Below are 8,022 nucleotides of genomic sequence, written 5' to 3'. Positions count from 1 at the left end.
GCGAAAAGGTGATTCTAAACTTGGAGAAAGATTCGGACGGGCCCGATGCTTTTCGGAGCAAGATAAGGACGTTCGAGGTAATTGAGAATGAAAGGAAATGGAAAGTTAATTTCGGGTCTAACGTTAAAGGGTAGCAAAGGTACTTAAGATAAATTCCGTGATAGAGATATCGATCCTCGGAGCAAGATCTTTTTTCCCATTCTCTCAAAGTTTCTATTTTATTCCACAAGTTCTTCGCCCACTTTTCGTGCATTTTACGAGATAATAAATTTGCGAATAATCCTCGAAACGAAGAATCGAGAAAAATATTTACGTCGAATAACATCGACTAAAGGAAATTATTCTATAAAGGTCGTTCGAGGTTGCATTTTATCAAATAGAAATATCTAAAATTTGCTTCTCCGATATAATTTATATTATAATTTATATCGTTAGAGTTAGGAATTTTTAAACAATTGCCAATTGGATTGGATGCAAAGGTAATTATACAAGTTTCTGTGTTCGATGTTGAAAATATTCTTTTCCTTCCGTACGATCTGCATAACATTTGATTTAATTTCGAACACTGGCACCGGCTTTGGAAACGTTAATACCATTATAAATATCCGTAAACCATTCGAGTATATTAGAGAACGAAAATAGAATTGACTTTCACATACTAATAACTGGATGCACGATTATTTTATCCATACTTAAAGGTAAAGTATAATTAAATAACAGCGAAATCGTAAAATTCTCGATATTAATCTGTGCCATGATTATTCAAGAGAGTTAATTTTATTATCGCTGTGACTAATGGCACTTGCCAGTCCAGTGGGACATTTACGTATAATTACTTTCATCTCGAATAAACGTTTTCCCTTCCATTAAACCTATTCGTAAATGGTCTCACGTCTAGCAATTAATCTTCATTTTTCCTTATCCGGGAGCAGATACTATCGAATTTCCAACCAACTTTCGCGTTCAGACCGTTTCCCGATCCTTTATTTTCACCGTGAATAACTAAAAGTACGAATCAGTCGCGTGCAGATACAAATGAACGTGGATTCGTTCCATAATTCATGGAGATATCGTTACACCGAATTTATCAAGAATTTGTAAAACCGTTATTAAGTACAGGTTCGACAGTAGCGATTTAACGGAGCGTGCCTAAATTAGAGCCCCGATTTTGACGAAGAGCAAGTTTCCAATTGTGCAGACTGACTTATGTCATAACATTTGTAACGCGCTACAATAAGATAAATTGTACGTGAGTGCGTCCACATTTTAAACTTTATTTTTAGCCTCGTTCGCTCCAAGAATGCCTACGTATCCCGCGTTAGATTAAACAGAAAAGTACGAGCTGAAATAGGAATGAGGCTATTTTTAACAAACTATACTTCCCGTATATACAAATGGAGACTCGTATCCTTCTCGAATAATGTAGATAAACGAAAACGGTCTATCTTTGAAACGTGATCTGTAGTGCACTATTGAAAGCACAGCAATATCGAGGTTTGTTCCTGAACTCTTAACGTACTTTATCTGTGACAGCTTTAGACCCAAATATTTAAACTTCCGTCCAATCTTTCGTGCACCGCGTTATGTAACGGAATAGGTAAGATTGGACTTGAAATTTGGAAACGTAACATTTTACATCGCATCGTTGTGAAAGTATGCAAATTATAGTTTCGGATTCGCGGTTTTACTTCGTACTTTGTTCGTCACTGTCAATTAGAAAATACCTGAGAGAAAAAAAGGTCATTATAACGAGATTGAAAAGAAGAAAAAAGAACTCGCCCAACGTGGGGCTCGAACCCACGACCCTGAGATTAAGAGTCTCATGCTCTACCGACTGAGCTAGCCGGGCACTTGCTCGATTCTTTCCAAATACCTGTTATTACCGCAATTATTATGGTAATTAAACTGTTTAAAATTCATGATTAATTTTCTTTTAAATATCGTATTACAAATTAAAGCGCATAATTATCTATACATGAACACAGGTATAAGAGACCTCGTTACAACCATAACTATAATATATGCGCTAAAACTTAACTACCGACAAATAATTATATCCGTGCATTAATAACAATATAATTCGCGTATAATCAAACTCTTCTCATTTCAAGCTATATTAATGTCTCTATATTAATACTTTCCTCGATAATTCTCCATTTTAAACACGAGTCACTCACCGAACAAATCGTGCGACTATAAAAAGCAGGAAATAGAAATTTACTTTAAATCGGAAAAGTCGATCGAGCGAATTGGCAGTGGAATTTCAAAAATTTAGAAATCGAAGTTAATTACTTTGGCCTCCGTGAACGGCTCGCGTAATCCTCTAGGCAACGCCTAACCTCAAATAAGCCTCGTAATCCTTTCCGATGGAAACTCTGCAATTGCTCCTTAAACGCTTCTTAATGCGTGCCAATTAAAACCAGCGTACCGTTTTAATCGACCTCCGTCCACGAATAATTTACAAACAGTTTCGGGCTACCCGAATCAAGTTGTCGACAAAGTTTTTGAAGCTCGCAAACGACATCGGTAATTGCCGTTACAGGTCGTCGAATGGTTCTTTAAGGAGTAAATACATACTGCCATCTGTTTATTTAGTCCGTGTAAAATTGTCAGCCCGTGCTGAGGATCGGTTGCCACGGTCGTTTTACAACGGACCAGATTTCCCACTCTCGAGTTTTAGTGTCGGCAATAGCCGATTTTCAGCGACAGCTCAACGTTCGCGTTAGCAACAGGTCGATGATAGTCCTCCGGGCCATAAACTCGGTAACTCGTAATTTACCCGATGGTAGGAATGAAAATTTATTCTAAACCGACTAGCAATCGTTGTACCTTGCCCCGGCACACTTGCATCCCGTTCTAACGCAGGTAGAACGAGCGTCGTCTGCTTTACGAGACCTTTTATTGCGGTATCAAGCCAGGCAGATTAGCATTCGGGAAATATTTAACATTCGTGCCTGCTTCCACGGCACGATGAGTCAATAACGCTTTTCGAGGGATCATCTGGGTAAGAAAATGCGAAACCTGCTTCCATCTCTATTGTCTATTGTGTCTTTGCAGAAGAGATATACGACGAGTATTATGCACTTATAACGGTATCTGCTGGTCGTAGAATTTTGGATTACGCATTTATTAAGCGTGGAAGGAGTAAGCAGGTTCGAGGGATTATTTTTTTCAAGCTCATATTTTAGGCTCGTTTATCCACGGTGTGTTTACTACGTTTGCTCGGTAGGTAATCGTTTTATAGGCTTCACGGTCATTTAATCGAAGGCGATCATTGTTCTATGCGGTATAACGAGTCTGTAGATTTTCGGCCGGATGATGTTATAATCATGTTAGGGGCAGCGACGTTTGAACAAGGGCGTGACCAGGCTACGCCGGCAAAAGAACGAGCTACGAAAGAACAGACGGAGCAATGGCGTGGCATTTGTTATACTTAATCGCGCGCAATTTTTAATTTTTATGCGTCGTTAGCCTCGGTCTTCGCATTAGCTCGCTCCGTGCTCGAAAAATCCTCGGACAAGCTGTTCTCAACCTCGCTATGCGGCCATTTTCGATAATCGCTGACGGGTCGTGGGAGAAACTTTCAGGCGATCTCGCGAGTTAAAAAGTACGGAAGATGAAAATTGCGTAAAGCGCGATTTGGTAGAATACGCGTATAAAAATGTTATATGCGCGCGATATGTAAATTTGTACGAAGCTGCCTAAGAAGGAAAAAGTTCAGCAAAGGGAATTTGCATGAAATCACGAAAGGAGCACGCAGCGGCTAAACCGGTCTTTCTATCTCAAGACGCGTTCTAATTCAAATCGCTTCATTTTCATCCCACGCTGCGTGGTCCCCGATCCTGAAAAGGATCAACCCTAACCTCTGCTTCGTTACAACTTTATCCGGCAATTCCTATCGAATATTCCGCGTTCGTCCACGCCGCGAACGTCTCAATCAAGCGGGACAACTCGCCGCGATCCCGTAGATCGATCGATCGTTGAAACTCGAAACTCGCGACCCATCTCGACCGTTCTCTGCGCCATTGGGACCGTCAGATTTTATAGTTTAATAATAGAGCGGCGCTGGAGAGTGTTTGCTTATCGCATCCCTGATTTTCGGCCGAAGACACGACCCCGTCGTCGTGGCGGCTTATAGGAGAGAGGACCGCCAGAGAGTATAAGGATAAAGGTAGGAGAAAAAGGAGCAGGAGGAAGAGGAGGAGAAAAAGAAGCATCGAGGTAAAATAAGAGAAAGTTAAGAGGGAGAGAAGAGCGGCATGGATCACGTGCAAAGAGGGTGGGTGACTTGTGCGAAGCTGCTTAGCCAGGCTATGCCTCCCACCTGCGGCTCCTTCTCCCTCATCCACCGGCAGACACGAATAATCGAAGCATAATTTCAGCCCGTGGGCTGCTCCTCGCGTATTTCGGACGTTTCCTTTTTATACGGCTACGTATCACCCCTCTTTCCTATACTATACACGGTGTATCCTATCAGATTGCCGGGATTAGCCTATGCAAAAGTTGCAATTAACCAGGCGTCTCCCTGTTCCGTCGTTATGCGAGGTCTTCTCTTTACCGTGGACACGCAGCACACCCTATCCGACCGGTGGGATTAGGCCACGAGAGGAACGCGATTAATAGGGTTCCCTTTTTGCGGTGGTCGCGTATGATCTCTCTTCGTTTACCGAGTGCCTGTTTTTCACGCCACGATATTAAACCGTGTGTAAAGACGCCGGATAATCCTGTTTTCACGCGGTCGCCGAGGATATCCCCTTTGAGGTATACAGGGTGTACGCTGTCGGATTCGCGGGATTAGCTCGCTCGAGGATACAGCTTTCGAGGTTCTCCTTTTACCCGGTATATATTCGCGATAACGCTTCCGCGTGACGCTACGCATCGCATTTCTGACATTAGGGAAGGCTATTAGAGGCGAAGGTAATTGGTCCAAGTATGGATTCGCGAATGGGAAGGATTAACCGGAAGGAAAAACGGTTAACAGGGTTCTACGGAATTATAAAGCGGAATTTTTCCCTTAGCTGGAAAAACTCTTTCCTGTCGGATTAACCATGGTAAACTGGTAAACTAGCAAAGAATTATCACTAATGGAAATTGGCTGGTAATAACATCGCGTGTGACGCGCTTGGCGTTAAGTAGACGCATCTGTGGATATTGGAAAAGTTAAGCTGCGAGGGGAAAAAGGTTTGATAGGATTTTAGTTTAACGCTGCACACTTGGTCGTAGTTGCAGGTTCAGACTGCGTAAAGGTTACGGATAATGGGGTAATCGCTTCACGTTGCAACACGTGATCTCCTCTTTACTATATGAGCTGTATCCTGTCAGATCAGCGAGATTAGAGGCTACAATTAAGCGAGTTCCCTTTCTGTATGATTAAACGCGTTATTCTTTCTGTAGCCCATTAAGTTTGAAAGATTAGACAATATAAACTCGTAATTAATAAAGTTTCGGCTTCGCTTAATTACGCACTACTTGCACGCACGAAACGCGTCTTACCGAATTAGCGAGATCAACGTGTGCAACGGCTATAATCAATCGTGACTCCTTACTGTGCGATTAAACGTGACCCTTTTTTCCCTCGAGTACCACGCAACTTGTCGGATAGTTAGCGAAATATACGAGGTTATAATTAATGAAATTTTTTCTCCGTGTCCCTGATTGCAGAGGTCTCTCGCCCTCCCGTGTATTGTCAATCAATTACAACGAGTTTAAGGTAAGTCGTAAGTCGCAATTAACGAGATCATCGCTTCCGTTGTTGCGCGTAATACCTCTTTTACGAGTAATTTTACTCGAATACGTTCCCATAAAATATGGCGGGATAAATGCGAAACTTACGCGACAAGATCCGAAATAATTTCCTATTATTAATCATAGTTTCTCTGCCACGAAATCGCGTAATCCGACGTAATCTAGAGAAGCGGAACCAGCGTGGATCACGCTTCGTTTCAATCTCGACGAGCACACGGTACGACCGAGACCTCTCGCGGAGCCGAGCACAAAGTGCCATTACCGAACCAACGTCTCGTCCCAGCGACCACGTTAACCAGTGGAACCCGCATTCGGATTGAAACATTAAGGAGTAATAAGTACATATAATGCCGAGAAAAGGCGAAACAAAAGTTCTCGATGCTCGGAAACGTAAGATAATCTACGACGAGTTGCAGTATGACTTAGCAAATAGCATAGCGTGCTTTACGTCAAACGCGAAACTACCATTGGCCGCGAAGATGCTATAGCAGGCTGTGGAATCGACATTATTATCGTCTGTCCACTCGGTGCCGCCTACGATTTATTGAAAATTTACTCGTCGTATCGAATAACGCGGCGACTCTGCTCGATGATTGATTCGTGGCACACCCTGTGCATAGTAGTACATAATCGTGGCTCGATATTGGTACGTATAGGCATAACGAGCTTGGGCGTAATTTAATGTGCTCCAGGCGCGATTTTTATTTCTATTCGTAATAAACGATTATCATAATAACCGCCATTATACGGTAAGGGGTTTACCAAACGTGGACGACGCATGGTCGTTGGGCCAGAGAACGTGGGGTGGCGAATGGAAATTAATACACTCGAATGAAAAATATGGTTCGCTCTACGGTTATTTCATTATGAAAATTCGAATATGGAACCCCCGGCTGCCTTGTTCCTTCTACAGCTACATCCTTCTACAGCACATCCTATGTGTAAAACCGACGTGGCGTTTCGACTCGCACAGCCTGCCTCCTGGACCCCTGATACACGCTGCTGGATGTACGAGGTGACAATTTGCATATTTAATCATTAATCGATCCGTAAGGTGACAATTTGCATATTTAATAGTGTATCGAAACTATCCGACACCCTGTGATTATGGCTACCCGGAACGGAAAGAAATATGTCCGACCGGCGAGAAGAAAGGGAGAAAAGGCAAAGGTATAACGCGTGTTCTATCAATCGTTTGTGTAATTGTTTCCTTGGGACTAGCGTGGAAATAGCCAGGGTTTCCGATCTTTCGTCGGAATTCTAGCTTAATGCCCCGATCACACGGCCGCAGCGTGAATTGTTTACGATTGCTCGTGTAATTAACTGCGATTCACCGTGTAATTTGCCTCCCCTAGATTTCTCTTTCACGCGCTCGCTATCCCGATTGCTGGATAGAGCCATTAATAGTTCCGATCACGCATCGATCGTATGACGATTGCTTTATGGTTATCGCGGCTTAATTATGGTCATTATAAGTCGAAAACTCGCTGTGCTACGATTACCAGTGCGAGATACGGGGATTCGAAGTTTGGGAAAGACCGTCCCCGGATGCCAAAGGCTCCGGCCACACGGATTCCTCGAATATCCAGAGCTTCTTCGAAGTATCGAATAGCCTTCGATTTGACAGATATTCCTGGACAGAACAGTTAGATATTTACGAAAGTCCGTAACGTTACCGTCACGAAAGCGTTCCTCCACTCGGAACGTTTGGTGACATTTCATCCATTTTGATATTCCGTTCCGGGTCTACCGGGAGAAATTGTTACGGAATATGAATATTCGTGAATATCGGTGAAAGGTATTTAAATTGGCTATTTGAGTAATAAAATAGGCATGAACAGGTAAAGACGAAATTTTTCGTGTTATCTCGATTAGAAATAATTAGAAAATAGGTCCGATCGGGTATCCGATATATCGCCTTTATCATAGAGGATAAACAAGATAAGAGATATATTAAGTTATTATATAATAATCGGTACCTTGTTTTATCTGTTACTCTCCCGGAGACGTAATATCTTGTTACTTTCAAGAATTTATATCGTTTTAAAATAATGTTCCAGCAATTCCCTCTATGAACGGAAGATGAACGTTTTTCTATTCCATTCTTCTTGCACGATTTAACGAATCCTATTAGCTACGAGATTACGTTTTAACGAACGAAGAGTCTTATGTAAAAAATTTATAACTTCCATCTTTCGTCTCGATGATCGTTGCGATTAATAATAAAACGAAGAATAAAAATTTCCCCATTAAAATCCACTAAAGTCCCGGTCGGAA

General features: G+C 42.2%; 1 non-coding gene across 1 annotated transcript; it reads right to left on the bottom strand.

Annotated features, from left to right (window-relative positions):
• Positions 1-1,776: 1,776 nt before the first annotated feature.
• TRNAK-CUU (transfer RNA lysine (anticodon CUU)) lies at positions 1,777-1,849 on the bottom strand. Its single transcript has one exon. It is a non-coding gene; the product is annotated as a tRNA-Lys (tRNA).
• Between the last annotated feature and the right edge of the window lie 6,173 nt (positions 1,850-8,022).

The sequence above is a fragment of the Eufriesea mexicana genome, unplaced genomic scaffold (assembly GCF_001483705.2).
Source record: "Eufriesea mexicana isolate 0111107269 unplaced genomic scaffold, ASM148370v2 scaffold202, whole genome shotgun sequence".
NCBI classification, from domain to species: Eukaryota; Metazoa; Arthropoda; class Insecta; order Hymenoptera; family Apidae; genus Eufriesea; species Eufriesea mexicana.
Note: the sequence above shows the minus strand (reverse complement) of the source record. Positions and strands in the feature narration are given on the sequence as shown.